Source organism: Triturus cristatus, chromosome 3_2, assembly GCF_964204655.1.
Source record: "Triturus cristatus chromosome 3_2, aTriCri1.1, whole genome shotgun sequence".
NCBI lineage: Eukaryota > Metazoa > Chordata > Amphibia > Caudata > Salamandridae > Triturus > Triturus cristatus.
The window spans coordinates 656,812,956-656,835,939 of record NC_140584.1 but is presented as its reverse complement, the minus strand read 5'-3'; the positions used below and the strand labels follow the sequence as shown (position 1 = coordinate 656,835,939).

Here is a 22,984-nt window from a genome sequence, read left to right as displayed (position 1 = left end):
AGCTGCCTGAATGCTGACACACAAAGTAAAAACATGTGGCCTCCAAGAAGATTCCCAAAAATCACACATATTTTATGTCACAAGCTGGTGCTTCTTCTGTGAGGTAGCACCTAGGGGCATCACAAGTGCCACATTCATTAACGGACCCACCTCGTACGCTCATCTAGATGTTTCCATTTCCCACAAACACACATATACACATTCAATTTCTTACTACACTCATATTATTTCTGCAATCCTCTCCATGCCACACAACTCATTCATTCATGTACATACCACACCGCCTTTCATTCATCTGTGCATGCACTCCACTCACCCTATTCATTCATCTATGCACACCACACAGCTTACTTATACATCTCCACAATACACCACCAATTCATTAATCTACACACTACGAACCCCTTTCTTTTATTTACACATTATGCCATCCATCGTCTCTCCTGCATTCCACAAACTTCATCTGGGTATTTCGTTTCAGAAAAGAGACATGCAATGCAATTGCTTCCATACATGCCACCCTGCAATCGTCTTCATTCCACAGGTCACCCTGCTATTGTCTTCTTTCCACAGCCCACCCTGCAATCGTCTTTAAAACACATACTCATCCTGCTATCATCTTCTTTCCACAGGCCACCCTGCAATCGTCTTCATACCACAGCCCACCCTACTATCATCTTCCTACCACAGGTTGCCCTGAAGCTCTACACCCGAAATTTCATCCCAGAAAAGAGACGCCCTCTTCAATCATATGCACATCACATAAACACGTGAAGCCACTGGTCCTCAGAACAGACATTCCATGTATCAACATCACACTACACAGCCAGCCCCATCCTTTATTACTACATTTTACCACAGAAAACGAGATACATATTACCCCCTAATTTTCTGCACACCACAGTCAACAGCAGTGCATGCACCCCAGAACAGAAACATCTCCTGTGGTCTGCTACACACCACCCTGCAGTCTCCTACACACACCAGTTCCCCTGCAGCCAGGTAGCATGCCCAGTGTGTCATGAGCCTTGGTGCAAGAGAGGAAATGCCTCTTTGGCTTCTGTTTGAATCATAAGATAAAGCAATAATCAGGGTTCAGTGGAGGCCTTCAGGAATCTCGATCCTGATTCCACTGCACCTGCTGCACCAACGAAAGCTACACCCCTGCTGCAGTAGAGTCGTCCCTTGGGATTATCCGTACGCCATGCAGCCGCCTACCGGACTTTATCTGGAGATTCCATCCCAGAAAAGAGACATGACGGTGTTCTCAACACACCAATGTCCCTTATTGCAACCGAGAAATAATATATGAACCACACCACTCTAATCAGCACTCCACCTTAAGAATGTTTCTCATCACCACAGTATGTATCATTTATAGTGAAACAACGTGAGCTTCTGAGTTTTATGCAGTTTGTCACAGCACGGCATTCTGCAAGCATGCACACTTGGCGCTATACAAAACCACGCGGCCCATGTTGAGATATTCTGAAAAAACTTTAGGCAAAGGACTTGTGGGCAAAATAAAGGGAAAAAACTAGTATCCGGTAGCTGCATCCTATTGTCAGAGAGGCTCTTTTAGACAGATGTGTTAGATGATATTTCCAGAACAACAGTATTTTATCCCATCTCAATACCATAAATCACACTCTCTTTTCACAAGGCATCTTGTAAATAAAAATAAAAAATAACACATTTACAAATATAAATACCTATGGAGAAGCTACTGTCACCCCCTTCCATGTGATAGCATTAGGTTTATCATTAGATCCAACACTTGTCCAAGTCTGATGGTTTGTCATATCCTTTCAGTTTGATAGGGACAATCCAATGAGCACGCCGCAGACTTTGTGTCTGCTCTAAGACAAGTCAGCTCCAGCGGAGGTGAGCAGCAGCTAAGGAAGAAATGTGAGTGAGTGACTCACAACTACTGGTGGGCGGTAAACTCCACCACGCAGCGGGTGACGGAGTTTTTGTCGAACTCACCTCGCACTCCTAATAATGAATCATTCAAGCATTGGTAAGATTTGGCATTTTTGTCCTATTCAACAGTAAATCCACAGAGCGAGGTACATAGATGTGTACAAAATGTCCCATAACCAAAGTTTTGGCTCTTTGAAGGGAGACTGCAGCTGCTGCAACCACCATTTGACATGGGGGACATGAGCTACTATGTCTTGTGCTGCAGATATAGGCACATGGGCTCTTGTGATCAGGAATTGACATAACCCGACAGAACCACTCTTTGTTTACTGATTTAGATAGAGGCCAGCCTGCAGGTCCTTTTTCATCATAACATGCCTTGTCGGACAGGCTGGTGGCGAGGTCGGCTACGCTACTTCCAGATAATTAGTCTGACAACACTTACCAGTAGAACAACAATTTTTACTGGCACAGGACCCCAAACATGTCTTGAATGTCTTGCAAAAGCACTGGACAATAGGGGACTCAAACCACCCACTGAACTCTATTAAGGCCTTTAATAGCGAGGGACATGAACCACCCATGTCATTTTCCTCACTGAGGAACCGAACCCACTAACTGATATCTGCAGTCAGCGTTTTCTTTATCTCATAGATGTTTATTGAATTTTACCTTGTGAGACAATGTAGTCTTGGTTCGATGGGATTTAACCAGCCGGGCCGCGTGTCATAGTGGGTTGTATGATGGAACAACGAGTTCCTCAACCCCGCATACCTAAACAACGCTGTCTGTATAACGACCACGTCTTAACCATGCATTACTTTACCACGCATGCCTTTACGACCATTTTTTGTGGTAATGGCATGCATGGTAAAAGGGTATGCGTGGCTAAGGTTAGCACCCCCTTCCACCTCCCCCTGAGCCCAAAAAACAACCCGCCTTCCCCTAATCCCTAAAAACGACCCCCACCCCCCTCCCTGAGCCTTAACAACAACCCCTAAAACAATACCCCAAACCCCCCTAAAAACTACCTCGAACCCCAACACCCCTAAAAACTACCCCGAACCCCCACCCCTGAAAACTACCCCAAACCCCCACCACCCTTGACAACTACCCCAAACCCTCTCCCCTTAAAACAACACTGAACCCCCACCCCTAAAAACTACCCCGAACCCCTGAAAATTACCCAAACCCCCCCACCCTTGAAAACTACCCCAAACCCCCACCACCCCTGAAAACTACCCTGAACCCCCACCCCTAAAAACTACCCACCACCTCTTAAAACTACCCCCACCACCCCTAAACCCTACCCGAACCCCCACCACCCCTGAAAACTACCCTGAACCCCCACTATCCCTTAAAACTACCCCGAACCGCACCACCCCATAAAACAATCTTGAACCCCCACAACCCCATAAAACTATCTTGAACCCCCACCACCTCTGAAAACTACCACAAACCCCCCCAGCCCCAGCCCCACTTACCTATCCGTGTCCACTTCACGACACTCCTCTTTCCCTGCCCATTCTGAACACTAGACCACATTTGCCTTAACCACTCATGTGCGTGGTTAAGGCAAAGTCGTTGTTCGGACAAGCGTGGTTAAGCTTGCGGGCTTCCGGAACTCGTGGCTCTGTTAAATGGTAGCGGCAGTTTCAGTCGATAACCTTTCAAGTATTTGCCCGGCGGTAATCGCCTCTCATACCACTCGATAATTTACCAATGAAAGAGGCAGGCGCCGGAGACTGGAAGGCAGGAAACAAAGTTTTATTCCGTCGGAGCAGAACACATCAGATCAGACAGCAAGGTATCGTCACGAGGTGCTCTAACTGCATCTCTGAGACCTGGTCTCTTATACACCGGTTTATTGCTTTATTACACATAGTACATTCTTGAGATTCCCTTGATGCATGAGAGAACATCCCCTGAAGCCCCGGCTCAGATCCGATCCCACACATAGTTACAGTAGAAGTTCCCACCTTACCCGCAGTAGGAGATGGCTATCGCGCAGCAGGGAATTCCGCCAATTCCCGGGGGTGTGTGCGACCGGCCGGGTCTCAGGGGGTAGGGGCTTTGATCCACTGTAATCCCTTTGATGTGGGGTGTTTCCCTTACAGTAGGGGCAATAAACTGCATCCGCAGGGCTAGGTGGTGGCCTGGGACCAGTTCGGACAATGGGGCGCAGAGGAAGGGGGTTATCAAAGGAGCGGCATGACCATGTATGGGATGTCGGTCGGATGTGGTTCCGTAGCAGGGTCGCGCAGAAGGAGAGGGTTTATGGCCCGTGTATGAGAGAGCGGGGGCGGCCGGCGCGCGGGGGGATGCTTGCAGCGCCAGGGGAAAGCGCTGGCGATCGAGAATGAGCGGGGAGAGAGAGTGGGGTGCCTAAAATGGCGGCCATGCATTCGCTGTGCGTGGCACTGGGGAGAGGCAAGATGGCGCAGATAATGTTCAGTGTGCAAGCTAAATTTCCACAGCTCTGACCTCATTGTTCCAGATTTTTACCGTCATTGTGTGTCCCAGAAGATTCAGTGGACTGCGACTGTGGGAAACTGGCCTCCCCTCTGCAGGCATACACTTCGAAGTCGTCAGGATCTCCTGGCCCTCCAACTGTGGCAGTTTCTCCAACTGGTCTCCGACTTGGTGCACCATTTGTTAAAGCAAACTTCTCATTCTAAATAAAGCATGGACAAACACAGTTTTGGGCAATCAGGAAACCAAGTTTATCAAGGCTCTATGCCCTTCTACTCCATACCACGCCACTCTATTCTATGAAACTCCATTCCACTCTACAATATGCCACTCCACTATGCACCCCTGCGATACTCTATGACACTCCACACCACTCGACTCCACACCACTTCAATCTACGCCACTCATTCCATCACACAACATGCCACTCCACACTAACTCCCTCCACTCAACACCACTTACCCCCCTCCACTCTGCCCCTCTCCACTCCAATCTATCCCAGTACATTCTACTCCATTGTACCACAATCTACCCTACTCCATTCAACTTCGCTACAATCTATCCCACTCCACCCAATCTACCATACTCTACTTCAATCTACACCACTCCACTCCACTCCAATCTACCTCACTCCAATTTACCTCACCACAATTTACTCAGCACAATCTACCCCACTTCACTCCAATCTACCCCACTACAATCTATACCTCTCAACTCCATCCCAATGTACTCCACTCGAATCTACCCCACTCAATCTAACCCAATCAACCCTACCCCACTCCAATCTACCCCATTCACCCCAATCTACCGCACTCCAACCCAATCACCCGAACTCCACTCAAATCCACTCCAATCTACCCCAAATCCACTCCACTCCAATTTGCCCCAATCCAACTCACTCCACTCCAATCTACTCCACTTCACTTTACCCCACTCCAATCCAATTTACCCCACTCCATTCCGAACTCCACTCCGATCTATCCTACTCCAGTTCAGTCTACCCTACTCCACAACAATCTACCCCACTCCAATCTACCACAATCTATGCCACTCCAATCTACCACAATCTACTCCACTCCCCTCCAATCCACCCAATCTACCCCACTCCACTATACCCAAATCTAACCCACTTCACTTCTCTCCAAGTTACCCCACTCCAATCTGCCACACTCCACTCAAATCTACCACACTCCACTCCAATCCAACGCACTCTATCCCAATCCACCCTTCTTCACCCCACTCAAATCCACCCCACCCCACCCCACCCAACTCCACCCCAATCTACCCTATTCCAATCACCCTCCCTAAGCTACTCTACCTCAATCTACTCCAATCCAATCTAACCCTCTCTACCCCAATCTACCCCACTCCACCCCACTGCAATTGACCTCACCCTACTATACCCCATTCCACTCCAATCTACCCTACCCCACTCCATCCCAACCTACCCTACTGCTATCTACCCCATCTAATCAGCCCTACTCCAATCTACCCCAATCTACTCCACTCCAACCTACCCCATCCTAGCCCAATCAACCCCACTCCAATCTACCCCACCCCATCCAATCTACCCTACACCACTCTATCCAACTCAACTTCAATCTACTCTCTTCCAGTTTACCCCACTCCACTCCAATCTACCCCACTACAAACCACCCCACTCCTATCTCACTGCAATCTACCCGACTCCACTCCAAGCTGCCCACTCTACTCCAATCTACCCCACTTCACTCCAATCTACCCTTCTATAATCCTCCCACTCCAATCAACCCCACCCCACTCCACCCTACCCAACCCCACCTTAATCAACCCCACTCCAATACACTCGAATTTACCCCTCTCCACTTCTATCTATCCCACACTGCTCCAATCTACCCCATTCCAATCCACCCCGCTCTAATCTATCCCACTCCACTTCAATATACCCCAATCCACTGCACCCCACTCTTCCCCCATCTACCCAACTCCACTCCAATCTACCCCGATATATCCCACTCCATTGTACCCCGATCCACACCAATCCAATCTACCGCACTCCACTCTACCCCATTCCATCCCAATCTACTCCACTTCACCCCAGTCTTCCCCTATTCAATCTACCTAACTCCCCACTCCAAACTACTTCACTCCAATCTACTACACCCCACTCCTTTCTATCCCATTTTGCCACCACACTATCCCAAGTTACCCCCACTCCACCCCATTCCAATCTCCCCCACCCCTCCCAATCTACCCCACACCACTCCAATCTACCCCACGCTCCCAATCTACTCCACTCCGCACCAATCTTCCCCACTTCAAACTAACTCAATCTACCCCCCACTCTATTCCATTTTACCCTACTATAATCCACCCAAAATACCCCACTCCAATCTACCCCACTCCACTCCAATCTACCCAAATCCACTCCAGTCTAACCCACTCCACTCCAATCTACCCCATTCCGCCCCAGTACACTCCAATCTATCCCAATATATCTCACTCCACTCTACACCAATCTACCCTGATCCACCCTACCCCTATCTACCCCACTTCAATCTAACCCACTCTAACCTACCCCAATCTACTCCACTCCAATTTACCTCACTCCACCCACATCTAACCCAATTCATCCCAATCTACCCTAATTCGATCTACTCCACTCCAATCTACCACTCTAATTGACCCAACTCCCCTACTCCAATCTACCTCTATCCACCTCACTCCAATCTACTTGAATCCCCGCCACTCAATTCTACCCCACTCTACCCTCACTCCACTCTGCCTGCATCAATCTACCTTACTCCACTCAGCCTCAATCTACCTCATCCCACTCTACCCCAATCTGCCCCAACTCACTCCACGCCACTAACTTTTAGCCATGCTGAACAGCAGCCACACCGGTGTACATAATGGCTAAAACACATTGCCAAAGCCATGTGTGCGACATATTGGCTTTGCCAATGCTTGTTCACTGCACCCCATTGTGCTGGGAAGGCTAAAAGGCAAAGTGACTCTGCTTGGATTTTAATCTGTGCCCTGAAGGTTCCTCAACTATCTCTGACAAAAGTAGATATTGAAGACAGGTAGTTGTGTAACAACAGTTCAGTGTCAGTGGAAAGAGTTTCCATTCAGTCACCCATGCTCACTGACTTTTCAGAGCCCTCTCTCCCTGCAGAAACCTTGAACTCACTGAACTGTTTTAGTAGCTTTTTACCTGTAGCTCCCGTGTGCTACACAGTGCCTTTGCCATGGTTCAGCTTCATTACAAAGGGATCTCCAGCCATTGGTGGGTAGCTCACACCTCTCGGATAAAACAAAACTTAAAAAGAAAAACTGGGAAATGTTTTACAAATACTCAGCTGTAAGAGGCAATCTGTGAAAGTTTAATGACTAACATTCAAGTCTTTTCACCCATGTGTATTATACTTCCGTGGATATGAAAAGCCAAAATGCGTACTGAATCAGATGGCAAATACAAATGGGAAGAGGTGTGGCGCTGCAGCCAGGGCGACTGACTCCGGAATCTGGAGATCACGGTTCGATCCCCGGCGCTGGCGGCAGATTAGCCCAGCACCATGTGACACTGAGCAATAGCTTGCTTAATCTTTCCGATGGCCCCCTGCCCCGAGAGACCCTTACGGGTGATTGTTCGCGCTTTATAAATGTGGATTATTATTATTACAATCCATGATTCTTACACCCAGCTCCCTGGAACCCTACTACATGTCAAGCACATATTGCTGATCCGCGCTGCTGTGCACCCTCAATTGAGTGTGCCTAGCACAGATCAGGATTAATCACCCAATTACACTGTTCTCAGTGCAGGTGCAAACATGCGCCTGTAATGAGAACAGTGTTTTAGACAAAGGCAGAGCGGCTGTTTGTAATACTGGTCCGCCTTTTACTGGTGGTGGTAGATGAGCTTCAGTTTCATTGGAGGCGTGGAATCCCCCCGCAGGTGTCTGCAGTAGGTGACTGAGTGTGCTTGCTGTGGGATGCCTGGGGTGTCCGTGGCGCTCCCATACCACTTGTGAGGGAGCACTCACTGTAGGTGACCTTGTATGTGGTTTACAGTCAGTGCACTTCCTGATAGCTTCTTTGCACTTATGCCCACATCTGTAATACTTGCAAAAAGAACAATTGATGGACAGAATTCAGACCAATGTCATACATTCACCCCAGTACAGAGATCTGGACCTGAATCCATCATTTGTATGCTCATCATGCCATTCCAGTTTGGACCCAGGCATATGCACATCAGTCTTGACCGTGCGCCCGATGGGAACAGTCCAGCCCGAACTGCTAGGCTAGGTCCTCCCTGGACTGGAAACAAGCCTTCTAGGACCAGTTTGGGGGTTTTACCCCTCATCAGCCAGGATAGCTTGACTCCAGTGGCATGGAGAGCACGGGAGCCACGTCTGGGCATACCCGTCCCACTGGGGGTGACAAATGCAAAAAGAACAATTGAAGGACTGAGAGGCAAGATGGCGGTCGCTTAGGTGACCGGGTGAAAACACTAGCGGGCTACGTGGGTCTAAACGCTAATCAAAGCCCCCATCTAGTATATTGTTACTGCAAAACTTGACCCCCTCCTATGTTTGCGATACGGACGCTCACTAAGAGAGCTTTGGCGCTTCTGTTCAGTTTCAACTCCCGATCAACTGAACGCCGCATCTTAAAGTACCTGCTTCAGCGGCTTCGTGAAGTCGGTGTAATGGCTCCAAAGAACGCTCCGAAGAATGCAAGTGCATCCGGATCAAAGGCAGTGGCAGCGGCAACGGCAGCAACGGCTCGAGGGACACGGGGAGATCCATCGATTTGCCTGGATATCTCTGATATCTCCGAACGGTCGATTAATGGTAAGCGCCAGCTCACTGCATCGGACCCGCCGAGGAGAGGGAAGGACGGAGCTTCAGGGAAGAATCGTCCTGCCGGCCCCTCCGTTGCAGATCTGTTGATGCGGGGAAAGGAATCACGGGCAGAGGCGGAGACAGCCACAGTAAAGGCAACAGCGATTGCAACAAAAGCAACAATGGAGAAAGCTGCTACAAGACAGAAGCGGTGTAAGGAGGTGAGCCCAGTAAGGGTCTCTGGAACCTTTAGGAGTACCTTAATGATCCCAAGCAAGGAGGAATAATCTCAGGGTGCTGGGGATTCCCGAGGGGGAAGAGAGACAGGATACGAGGGCATATATAATTGACCTTTTTAAATCAGCTTTCCCGGAGCTGTCAGAGTGGAGTTGGGCTTTAGAGATCCAGAGAGCACACCGAACTCCGTTCAAACCTCGTGTCCGATCTACGGAGGGGGACAAACCAAGGGCAATCCTTGTTTACTTTGGTAATTTTCTCTTGCGCCAGGTAATATCGGAAAAGGCTAGGCCAGAGGCAAGGAGATCAGTGGGAGAGGTCTCCTTCTTTGTACGGCCGGACTTCTGTCACTCAACTGTAGAGAGACGCTGGCGTTTGAGACAACTAATAAAGCCATTTCAAGAGAAAAATATTCAAGTCTATCTAATAAATCCGGCACAACTCAAGATTATTCATGACGGGCATACAAGATTTTTTGCATCGGAAATAAAAGCCAGAGAATACCTGGATGCTTTGGACTTATAAAAGACCTATAAAGTCGCAGTAATACTGGTTTTTGGGATGGCTTTGAAAGCCAAAGGAAGAGATATTCCGGTATTTGGGCTATAGGTTGTATTTGATTTATGGGGGCGATTTAAAAATATTTTGTTTAATTTGGATTGACCCAAGCCGCTAGTGCTTCACACACACATCACATGCACAGACAAAGGTCTGAGCGCTTCTACAGGGTGGAGGGAGTGGTGGGTGTTGGGGAGGGAGATGATTGAGGGGGGGGGGTGGGGGGGGTTCTGTTGGAGGGGAGAAAAAGAAACACCTGGTACTGTATGGTAACTTTGAAACAGATTCGATTTATAAAACTGAGGTTGGTTGTATTAATTGGGTGTGACTACTTAGAAGAAGAAAATGGGGAGGCTTAGAGTAGGCACGATGAATATTGGTGTACTGAATGATTGGAGGAAAAGGCAACGGCTAGGACAGCTCGTAAGGTCAAATCATTTAGACGTAGTTTGTCTTCAGGAAACCCATATTCCTTGGGCAAAAAGATCTCTTTTAAATATTAGAGGATTTGATTTGTTGGCGTGCTCCACCCAGACATCCAACATTAGAGGGGTTGCAATTTTGGCTAAATCATTTGTAGGAGGGGCAAAACGGCAATTAGCAGATGCCCTCGGTAGATGGGCATTAGTAGAACTTGATTTGGGATATACAGTTTGCACAATATATGGCTCGAATCAGGACGATCCCGAATTATTTGAACAACTGGAGATAGAATTAGTCAACTGGACAAGACCCCTGATAGTATGTGGGGATTTCAATATCTAGGTCGATTTTGGCAAAAATAATATATATACAGGCCGTAAACCTAAGGTATATCGCGCATTAAAAGCACTAAGGGATTCACACGAGCTGATAGATGTTTGGGGGAATAAGAAACCAAATGAACCTGGGTTTACATATTTTTCCCATCCATTTAATAAATATACTAAATTAGACAATTTTTTGATTTCTAGCTCTGAAATTAAGAATGTTATAATTGAGAAGCTTCCAAAAATTTTGTCGGACCATAGCCCATTAATTATGGAGATTCTGGTAGATAGCCCGAATAGGAAACAAACAAAATGGACATTTGAGAGGAAGCTTCTAGCTAATCCCAGTTTTGTTGAGCATATTAGGGAGTGGACCCAGGAGTATTTTAATATGAATCGCTATAGTGCATCCCGAAACACTGTTTGGGATGCATTTAAGGCAGCTCTTAGAGGGGAAACAATAAGCTTTTCAGCTAAAGGGAAGAAAGAAGAGCGTGAGAATAATAACAGATTAATGGGTCAGTTAGCTGAAGCTGAGGAGCAACATATTAAATGTATTAGCCAGGGTGGTGAGATCTCGGGGATTAAGCAGAAGATTATATGTATTAGAGCAGAAATACTTAAAGGGATAGCACAAAAATCTGCTGATGAATACCGGACCCAGAGGGGTAAACTCTATGAGACGGGAGAACAGGCAGGAAAACTGTTAGCCCTACGGATCAGACAGGAAAGTATAAAGAATAAAATAACTAATATAGCAGAGGGGGAAAGGTCTTATACTGAACCAGTAGATATAATAAATGTGTTTAAATGCTTCTATCAGCATCTATATAAGGAAGTGAACCTGTCAGATGATGACAGTCATGAATTTTTAGATTTAGGCCCACGTCTAGGTAGTCAAGATTTAGAGGTACTGGAGAAAGATTTTGAAAAAGGGGAGGTTACAGAAGCAATACAAGATTTACGTACTGGGAAGGCTGCTGGGCCTGATAGCATTCCGCTAGAGGTATACAAATATATACAGAATGAGATCGTTAGTATACTACTGGATTTATTTAACGGTATAATGAGCTCCGGGGTAATCCCGGATTCATGGAAAGAAACCAACATAATAGTCTTCCATGAAAAAGGGAAGCCCCCAGAGAACCCGGCTTCATATCGTCCTATATCCCTCATTAATAGTGACACCAAGATCTACGCAAAGGTTGTGGCCAAAAGGCTCGGAAGGATCATAGGCGGACTTGTCTCCCCGTGGCAGCATGGGTTTATTCCGGGTCGTGGGATCACAGAACATATCAGGCGGGTTATTTCACTCTTTGATATGCAGGCTGCCACGGGTGGACGGATGGCCTTGATCCTTCTCGATGCAGAAAAGGCCTTTGATCGTGTCACATGGAAATATCTTTGGGGGATATTGGAATATAGAGGTTTTGGGCCTAAAATAATAAGCTCTATTAAGGCCATGTACTCTGAACCGACGGCTAGAATTCAATTAATTGGGCATAAGTTCGGAAAGAATATTTATATCCAGGGGGACACGTCAGGGATGCCCCTGTTCACCTATTCTTTTCGCTCTATATATAGACCCATTAATTCAAAGATTAATAGGATGTGATAATATTAGACCAATGGTTAGTAATGGATTTGAGACCAAACTATTGGCCTATGCTGATGATCTTGCAATATTAACCCCTGAACCAGGCCGGGCTATGAATAGTATAAAAGAGATCGCTAATGAATTTGGACGAGGCTCCGGATATTTGTTAAATGATAGTAAGACACAGATAGTGTGTACGAGTAATATTATAATGAACGACGAAAGACAAATTGATTCTGCAGTATACTTGGGGGTTAGAGTGAGCCCGGTACCGGAAGCAATTATTAAAGATAATTTTGATCCGTTATTAGCAAATATGATGGTGGATTTAAAAAGAATAGACGCTTTACATCTGACAATAATAGGTAGAGTCAATGTATTGAAGATGACTATGCTCCCAAAATTACTCTATCTCTTTCGATCTATTCCCTATATGATTGATGAAGGTTTAATGAAATTATTAGAGGCAACATTTATGAACTTTATCTGGCAGTACGGCAAAATAAGACGATCTATGAAATATCTCTTGCAGCCGCAGGAAAAGGGGGGACTTGCTATGCCTAACATCAGATTCTATCATTATTCGTGTCTAATTAGTCAAATGGCAACACTATTTGAACCGGCCAAACATCATACAGACAACTTATATGGTAGCTCAGAATTGCCATCTATATATGAATTAATGTTGGGCAGGGAAGCCATAGGATTCCTGTTACGGAGAACGGATAAAAGATATTATAAAAAATCACGATATAAATTGATGGATAGTGCCTGGAAGGTCTGGAATCGGTTCTATAGCTTAATAGGAATACCTAAAATAAACTATTATACCCCCCTTTGGAATTCAAGTCCTTTTCCCCAACTTAGCTATGATAGAATGGGGAAAGTCTGGGAACAACAAGGAGTGACAAGAATAGGGGATATCTGGGAAGGGGGGCAAATGTTAGACTTCGGCACTATTCAACAGAAATTTGGTATACAAGATAATCAAGGCTTTAAATATTTACAAATACGTAATACTTTAATGGGTATCAGACCAAGGATATGTCCAGGCGGTAGAATCAAGGAGTTTGACTATATTTTAGGTGGGGGGACTAAAATTAAAGTGGTATATAACATCTTGTTATTAAGCCTACAAGATGACATTGAAAAGGTTGAGGCTTCCTGGATGCAGAAACTAGATGATCCGGATGTTGATGTGGACAAAGCATTGCAAATGGCAGGGAAAATCTTTCGCTCCACAAATTTAAAGTCACAACATTACAAAACCATATTTAACTTATATTATACACCCTCCAAACTATATGAGTGGAATAAAAGGGAAGATGATAAATGCCCAAGGTGTGTGGAGGGACCCGCCAATCTGATTCACATGTTTTATCAATGTAATAAATTGAGTATAATTTGTGAGGAGATTGAAAAGTTTTTGGAGGGGCTGCTAGGTACAAAGGTCAACCTATCCCCAAACCTAATGATAACAGGTATTGACAGTAACCTGGGGCTGAAGACGGAGGAGGAAGCCTTTGTGTTTTTATGTCTGGCTGTCTTGCGTTTAATGTTAGCAGGAAGTTGGAAAGACGCCTTGGCCCCTACGTTTCAACTGTGGCTATCTAGACTACTTGGGATACATAATATTGAAGCTGCTCTATACAGTCGTAGGGGAAGGAAGTTGAGGGAGTTGGGGTTAGAAATATGGGCTCCTCTGAAGAGGTGGAGGAACTCCCAATGGTAGGGCAGAGCTGCATACAGATTGTATTTAGATTTTTCGAAATGTTAGTTTAACATTTATGAACTAACTGCCTTCTTAATATATATATTCTTGTATTTTATATTTAATGGAATCACGAAACACCTGATTATGTATTATGTATTATTTATGACCTTCAATGTAAAGATCAAGCTATGTCAGATTGTCTATTATATAAATGTATATATTGTTATCAAACCAGGTATTTAATAATAATAAAAATTAAAAAAAAGAACAATTGAAGGACAGAATGCAGAACAATGTCGTACATTCACCCCAGTACCGAGATCTGGGCCTAAATCCATTGGGGCAGATTTATGTTAGACCTGCACCACTTTTACGCCGCCGTTGCGTCACTTTTGTGACGCAGCGGCGGCGTAAACCATGCGCCATGTTGCACCTTATTTACAACGGGACGCATCTAGAGAGATGTGTCACGTTGTAAAGCCCTGCGCTACATTAAACCTGCGTCAGGTTTAATGTATGCAGGGTGGGTGTTCCATCGGAAAAAGCCTCTGAAAAGTGACGCAGTGAAATCTACAAGATTTCACTCAGTCACTTTTCCGAAAAACCTTGCGCCTGCTTGAAGCAGGCATAAGGCATGACGCAGCATGTTAGGTATGGGCAGCCCCTAAACATTGCTGGAGTTGCGTCGTGCTTGCGACACGACTCCAGCAATGCGCCGCCCTTACGCCATCAGATGCGTCACGCATCTGTTTATCCTTGCGCCACGATGTGCTGCTTTGTAAATGCGGCCATCTGTGGTGGCGCAAGGGTAAACTTGCGTGACGCATCTTTCCTGGCGCATCCCTGCTGATTTGCAGGGATGCGCCAGGAAACATAAATCTGCCCCATTGTTTTTTTGCTCACCATGCCAGGGAAGACAGGGCTTATCAGTTCGTTCTGGACTGTTCCCATGAGGCACAGAGTCAAGACTGATTTGCATACAGCTGTGTCTGAGCTGGGGTGGTGAAGTGAGCTAAAGAATGATGATGTGTTCAACCCAGAACTGTGACTGGGGGTGAGTGTCTGAAAAGTTTCAGCGCACCGTCCATCATCTCCTTGTGTTTGCTTTGTTCCCCCTAAGTTGGCAGGGTATGCCCAGACCTGGGTCCCTTGCTCATTTTTCCACTGGATTCAAGCTAGCCTGGCTGATGAGGGCTGTTAGCCCGAAACCGGTCCCAGGATGCTTATTTCCAGTCCAGGGAAGACATGTCTTGGCAGTTCGGGATGACTGTTCCCATGAAGCACAGACAGAGTCAAGACTGATTTGCATATAGCTGTGTCTGAACTGGGATGGCGAAGTGAGCTAAAGAACGATGATGGATTCAACCCAGATCTGTGACTGGGGGTGAGTGTCTGAAAGGCTTCAGCGCTCCGTCCATCATCTCCTTGTGTTTGCTTTGTTCGCCCTAAGTTGGCAGGGTATGCCCGGACGTGGGTCCCTTGCTCACTTTGCCACTAGATTCAAGCTAGACTGGCTGACGAGGGCTGTTAGCCCGAAACTGGTCCCAGGATGCTTGTTTCCGGTCCAGGGAAGACATGTTTTGGCAGTTTGGGCTGGACTGTTCCCATGAGGCGCAGGGCCAAGACTGATGTGCATATAGCTGTGTCTTAACTGAGGTGGCGAAGTGAGCTTCAGAACGATGATGGATTCAACCCGGATCTGTGACTGGGGGTGAGTGTCTTTAAAGTTTCAGCGCTCTGTCCATCATCTCCTTGTCTTTGCTTTGTTTGCCCTAACTTGGTAGGGTATGCCCAGACGTGGGTTCCTTGCTGACTGTGCCACTGGATTCAAGCCAGCCTGGCTGATGAGGGCTGTTAGCCCGAAAGAGGTCCCAGGATGCTTGTTTCCGGTCCAGGGAAGACATTGCTTGGCAGTTCGGGCTGGACTGCTCCCATGAGGCACAGGGTCAGGAGTGATTTGCATATAGCTGTGTCTGAACTCGGGTGACAAAGGGAGTTAAAGAACGATGATGGATTCAACCCAGATCTGTGACTGGGGGTGAGTGTCTGAAAAGTTTCAGCATCCATCCATCATCTCCTTGTGTTTGCTTTGTTCGCCCTAAGTTGGCAGGGTATGCCCAGATGTGGGTCCCTTGCTCACTTTGCCACTAGATTCAAGGTGGCCTGGCTGATGAGAGCTGTTAACCCGTAACGGATCCCCGGAGGCTTATTTACGGCCCAGGGAAGACATGGCTTGGCAGTTTGGGCTGGACTATTCCCATGAGGCACAGGGTCAAGACTGATTTGCATATAGCTGAGTCTAAACTGGGGTGGCGAAGTGAGCTAAAGAATGATGATGGATTTAACCCAGATCTGTGACTGGGGGTGAGTGTCTGAAAAGTTTCAGTGCTCCGTCCATCATCTCCTTGTGTTTGCTTTGTTCGCCCTAAGTTGGTAGGGTATGCCCAGACGTGGGTTCCTTGCTGACTGTGCCACTGGATTCAAGCCAGCCTGGCTGATGAGGGCTGTTAGCCCGAAACAGGTCCCAGGATGCTTGTTTCCGGTCCAGGGAAGACATGGCTTGGCAGTTCGGGCTGGACTGCTCCCATGAGGCACAGGGTAAGGACTGATTTGCATATAGCTGTGTCTGAACTCGGGTGGCAAAGTGAGCTAAAGAACGATGATGGATTCAACCAAGATTTGCGACTGGGGGTGAGTGTCTGAAAAGTTTAAGCGCTCCATCCATCATCTCCTTGTGTTTGCCCTAAGTTGGCAGTGTATGCCCAGATGTGGGTCCCTTGCTCACTTTGCCACTAGAAACAAGCTAGCCTGGCTGATGAGGGCTGTTAGCCCGAAACCGGTCCCAGGATACTTGTTTCCGGTCCAGGGAAGACGTGGCTTGGGCAGTTTGGGCTGGACTGTTCCCCTGAAACACAGGGTTAAGACTGATTTGCATATAGCTGTGTCTGAACTGGGTTGGCGAAGTGAGTTATAGAACCATGATGGATTCAACCCAGATCTGTGACTAGGGGTGATTGTCTGAAAAGTTTCAGTGCTCAGTCCATCATCTCCTTGTGTTTGCTTCACATCTGTAATACGGCGCACGCACAGGGGTAAAGGTATTCCATCATTTACTTGGATCCGCATTCCCATGCAAATGAGGAAACGCCCCTCTTCTTGAGATTAGGAGGGCAGACATTTTGTGCTGGCTGATCCATATTACCGGAATCACCTCACTAGCATTTAAAGCTCCTTCTGTAATACCGTAGTGCTCTGGGGGCACAAAAAGCAGGCTTATATTCTTGCTATTGGAGCCGGGGCCTACATGTAGGGTGGTCCCAGGTTGTTTGCTATAATTTATCGCCATACAATTGTCATATGCATAATATTTTCGATTTTCGATTATTTACAAAATTAATTTTAAAATCCGTTTTCCCATTTTTTTCTCCAGCTTATTTTTGTATTTGGGCTCCCTTCACTTTTAGAGGATCCAACTAATACGGCCAGGGTGAGTACTCTTTTTATTCTGGTTGATATACTTGTCTGTCCTTGACTTCAATAATCACTGGGAATATTTAATTTCTGTTATATGCTGCCAAGTGAATGTGTTTTTCCACTGAATATTGCCAATAACATTATAAAAAGCTGCATGATAGTTACCTATTCTTAAATTCTTAATAAGTCGTGAACTAGGAACGCTATGAACCGTGGGTGATCGTCAAACGTAATTGAGATTCCTCTTGTTTGGCTGAATTTTTTTGGTGTTGATAAAAATACACTGCTACGGGTCCTGCTCTCAGTTGAGATAGCAATAGATGGAGTGTTTTGCGCATTGTTTCTGGGTTTAAAATTCATGATTAAAAGCGTTCGTCCCCAGATATCTCTGAAAGTATCAGCCTCATTCTAGTTGCTACTGCCCTGTGCACTCGGACTGCATGTCTCAACAAGCACTGGCAAATCCATGGGTCCGACCTTTGAGACCTATTGTCTTTGGCAATGGTTTCAATGGTCCTCGATGTCGTGCAGCATGGATGACATTGCTGCTGTTTGTTTTTGGTTTTATTTACTGATTCGGTTTGGATCTTAAAATAAAAAGAAAAATGCACAAAGGGGTTTTTTGAAGCGTGGGGGCGGTGAGCAACATGAAGGGCACAAGTGGTGATGAGCAATATAGAGGGCATGGGTAGGGCAACGGGGAGGGTGGGGGAACCAATGCAGGTGGTGGAGAAGCAACGGGTGACAGAGAAGGAGGGCTCGGGTGGGGGCAAGCAACACACAGGGCATCGGGGATGAAAGCAACACAGAGGGCAGGGTGGGGAGGAGACACAACAGGCTGCAGAAAAGGAGGGCACAAGTGGAGGAAGAAACACAAAGGGTGCGGGACAGAAACAATACAGAGGGCATGATGGGAAGGAGAAGCAATGGATGACCGAGAATGAGGGCGTGGTTAGGGGGAAGCAATATGGAGGACAGGGGAGACAGAAGGTGGAGTGCGGAGGTGAGAGGCGAGAGAGCAACATGGAGCGGCCGGAGAAGCATATGGGGTGAAAGCAACAGGGAGGACACGGAAGTGAGAGCGACATGGAGGGGGTGAGGAGAATCACACAGGCACCAGTGAGCGACACAGATTACAAGGGCAGAGAAGTTTATGAGGGAAACAGCTGGAAAATCCATGCATTCTTGTGGAGTGCTTAACAAAAAAGAAAAAAGTAGTGCATGAGAAGTAAGCCAGGCAATCAAAAGAGATGGCAAAGAGGCTATTCTCCATGGATGGGACAAACACAAGATTGACAAGCTAGGACACAAATCAGAAGCAGACAAATGAGGGTTACAGGAAAGCCAACCAATGGTAAGCAATGGGCAGGCTCCAAGCCTCTGTATGTTCTTTTTAAGTCCTTTTTAAGTCCTCAATAGGACTGTTGTGCCGTTGGGTAGGCTCGACCGAAAATCAAATGGGTTTCTCTAGTGGCTGTGTGGAAGGGCAATATTTTGGGATGCTTGTGCTGTTTGATATGTCTTGCCTTAGTCAAGGCTGTTACCCCTCTATGTGTAAGGGTGAAGGAGCAGCAGCTGCACTGTCAACCATGTCCCACTTCTCATCACATGGGTTTCAATTAATTTAATAGGTTACTTTGAGCGCACACTTCTCCTCTAAATCAGCATCTTTGAGAATCCATGATTGCCCTCTATGGTATGCCAATCACCTGTTAGGTTAGCTCCAGGAATGCCATTTAACTTGAAAATAGTCTATGATTTTTTTAAAGGAACTAAATACAGCCCAAAGGGAGTTCACAAGTGCATTATTATTTTTACTTAATTCATGTTTTTCTTAATTTTAATGTTTGTGACTTTGTGTATATTTTTGCAACACTGCAGCCTCAAAATGTCATTCTCAACGCTATGCAGTCAGTTTTCCTTACAGAAGAAAGATTCTTTCAAGGTCATTGTTGTACATAAAAGTCTACGGCAACTTCAATAATATGATGACATGCTGTTTGTATATAGGGTAAAGAGTTCTACAGAGGACGCATTCATCCTTTGAGCAGCAGTGCCTGACTGGCATATGAGCAATGTTCACGAGGTTCCATGGGTGATCCCCTCCCTTGATGGAAAGCCAAATAAACCATTGTGCTTTAATGTTTGTGCATACCAAGGGCAACCCTTGATTCTATAGGAAGAACCAGAGTTTGAAGTAGCAATTCAGGGGAACAAAGAAAGAAGTACATATTGTTTTAAAGCTAAAACAATTGCAGTATTAAGATTCGAGTAACAAAAGAAAATTATTGGCCGAAAAGTAAGAGAAGAATTGAATGCAAAACGTAAAATTACTGGCAGAAGGAGAAATGGAAATTGAAGGGGTGAGAAATCTAGTGCTTGTGGTAGAAAGACGGGATTGGCATTTTGGGGTAATCTAGACACAGAAAGGGACACAAAATCCAGGTCTCAACTGCATTAATTAGTGAAGTGTAGCTGTGTGAAGCAAGTTGATTAAAGAAGCAAGAGCGGTAGCCTTCATGGCGCACAGATCCCATTCTGTACAAGCCAATGCTATGCCGTGATCTCTTGAGCTCCTAAACGCTGTAACTAGGGGGTGTTACTTGTACCCAATGCAATGGTACTGGGTTTACTACCTCGGCCAGATTGAGGAATAGAAGTCTTTCCAATATTCAGCCCCATAACCTGGAGGTCACAGCAGATGTCTGCGGCGAGCATCTAACTCACTGCATGATCTTTCCAGCAAACAGAGATAATCCCTTGATATATGGACACGAGTGCAGATTGATTCCCCGCCCCTGTGCACGCGCATCACGTGTTTGCATGTGCTACAAGAACCCCCCCATACACGTGAGAGCCCAGACCCGAATCTGTACATGTTCAGTAGAAGCTCCTCTATGACATGGATACATGGGCTGCAGATCCTCCGCCTTCTCTGTCCTCAGGTTTCACATGATGGCACTTGCTACAGGACCAGTTCCTGTGCATGCAGTCTGCATGATGCAGAGCACTTTGCAGAACCATGATTCTGTTCTGGGCACTTGGTGTGGGGGTGGAGGAATGTGTGTCTGCCTTTCTGTAGGACTCCTCAGTCTAGGCAGTACCCACATACATTGCGTGTTTCCGAGTGCTTTGAAGTAGCTGTAAGGTAGAGTGTTGGCGCTACATAAAACCAGTGGTATATTGTAAAAAAAAAAAAGTGCCGGGGCTCATTTCTCCTGTTGGCGCCGCCTAAAACAGAACCAGCCACTAACCAAGAAAGCGGGAGAGCATGTGGCGTAATGGCCAGCTCTGTCGACTTCTTGGAGCTAAGGAGCCAGGTTCAAATCTCGGCGTCAGCTCGACATCCTATAATTCTGGACAAATCACTTAATCTCCCTGTGCCTACCATAAATAAATGTGTCAACTGGTGCTCCTGAAAAGTGCCGGTGTTAATGATTAAGGGGCATATGTATCAAAATCTCCTTTTGCGATTCTCAAATAGCGATGTTTTGAGAATCGCTATTTGAGAATTGCAAAACGGGATGTATCTAAAAAATCGCACAAATTTTGCGAAGTCTTAAAATTCCTTAATTGCGATTAGCAAATTGCGAAATCGCAATTAAGGAATACCTTCCCATTCATTCCTATGGGCCAGGAGGCCCATAGCAATGAATGGGAAGTCTTTCTCACATTGTGAATCACAATTTGCTAATCGCAAATTGAGAATAATTTCAAAGGTGCAAGGGTGTCATGATGACACCCTGATGCACCCCTGAAATTAGCATGTGTGCGCATATGGCGCACATACATGCCCTCAGGGCATGTATGTGCGCCACATGGCACTTTGAAAAATGCCAAAAAGTGAATTTTTCAAACAAATCGCAAATTACCACCAACTTGAAGTTGGTGGTAATTTGCAATTTCTTAAGGAGAAATCGCAGAACTTGGGTGCGTGTTACATAGCATTTAAGGAATCGCAATTTGCGATTTCTTAAATGCTTACGCAAAATTAAGAAATCGCAAAATTAGCGATTCCTTAAGAATGCGATGCTGAAATGCCTCATACATCTCATTTTGCGATTTTGTATTCGCAAACGCTGTCTTTTTGCGATTCGTAGCGTTTGCGAATACAAAATCGTTTGTTACATATGCCCCTAAGTGCTGGTGCTGAGCACAGGAAACCACCAGTTCAAATTAAGCACTGTATAGAACATATAGTCAATGGGACAAACATTGCATGGAGCTGGTTCCAGCCATCAATGGGAAAATGGGCACCCCTTCCTACTGAGAGCTGCCTCCCTGTGGAAGCTTCCAGCTGTTGGGTGTCGACACTAATATGTGGGTAGACCTGATGTGCATAAAGAGAATATTAGAGAACACGGCTGGACTGCTGTGCGCGCGTGACTGCTTTTGTGCTGAAACTGGCGCGACCAGCAAGCTAGGGTGCTCCAGGGGAAAATAAATGCTGTCAAAGTTTCTGATTTTGCTGCCGGCAGCAGAACATTTGCGCGCGTTTTGTATTTATTTCATGATGGTGCCATGGACGATGTTGCTAAAATGGAACACATAAAGACCTGGGAATGATGTAAACAGGTCAGACGGGATTTTTGAAAGCCGCGCAGCACAGTACTAAAGCTGACACCCTCAGCCATAAACGAAGGCTTTGATGCCGATATTTTGCTCCTGTTTTCAGTATGAATTAATAATGAATGTCTACGGGCTTTGCAGTCCTCAGTCTCCCCCTTTTGAGATGCCATTTTTTTCTGCTTATTTCTCCACAAGACATTTTCTCTCTCTCTGTCTCTCGGGTACTCGAGGCCATTGCTCTGAGCAAGGCCTCATTTTCAGCCTCAAACGCTGCCAGAGAGGGGGTCGGAGCACACCTGAGCTCCGGTCCTGCAGGGGCCCTCTTTCTATGACAGTTATGCTGCCAGATTCAGTCCCTTTAGGAGTTAGCTGCCCGCACTGTGACTGGCAGAAGAAAGCAGGCTTGCAGGTTTCCACATCCTTTGGGGCTCCACAGCACCTGGCCAGGTCCCCAGGCCTCTTGACAAGGCCACTCCCTCAACTAGGCAGAGATACTGCCGGGGACCACCAGCAAAGAGAACCATTAATGACACTCAAGAGGAAAACTGCAATATAATGCAATAGATCTAATGAAGAGAGACACGCAAGTCTAGGACCTCAATGGGGGCCGGGCATTGGCAGGGTGTACGTCTAATATTACAGATACACGTCCACTAAACCTCGGACCTGTTTTAGGGATGGGAGGTACGGTTTAGGGCCGTTGCTGGCTCTGCTGTGGGAATCACCCAGCCTGCCGCACAACCACCGGTGAGAATGTCGTCAGAAGGCGCCGCCCTGTTCAGGGTGACCTGCCAAAGATATTCCCGCTGGCTTTTTTCCTTCCCGCGCCTTCCATGCACATCATACAGGTCCTGGACAA

General features: G+C 46.4%; 1 protein-coding gene across 6 annotated transcripts in view; it reads left to right on the top strand.

Annotated features, from left to right (window-relative positions):
- Positions 1 to 22,984, top strand: part of MAP2 (microtubule associated protein 2) — a 1,132,493-nt gene that overhangs the window by 53,843 nt on the left and 1,055,666 nt on the right. For all 6 annotated transcript variants that reach the window (XM_085648606.1, XM_085648602.1, XM_085648605.1 and 3 more), the window contains exon 2: positions 17,513 to 17,569. The gene's annotated coding sequence lies outside the window, so the exon portion shown is untranslated. The remainder of the gene's footprint in view (positions 1 to 17,512; positions 17,570 to 22,984) is intronic.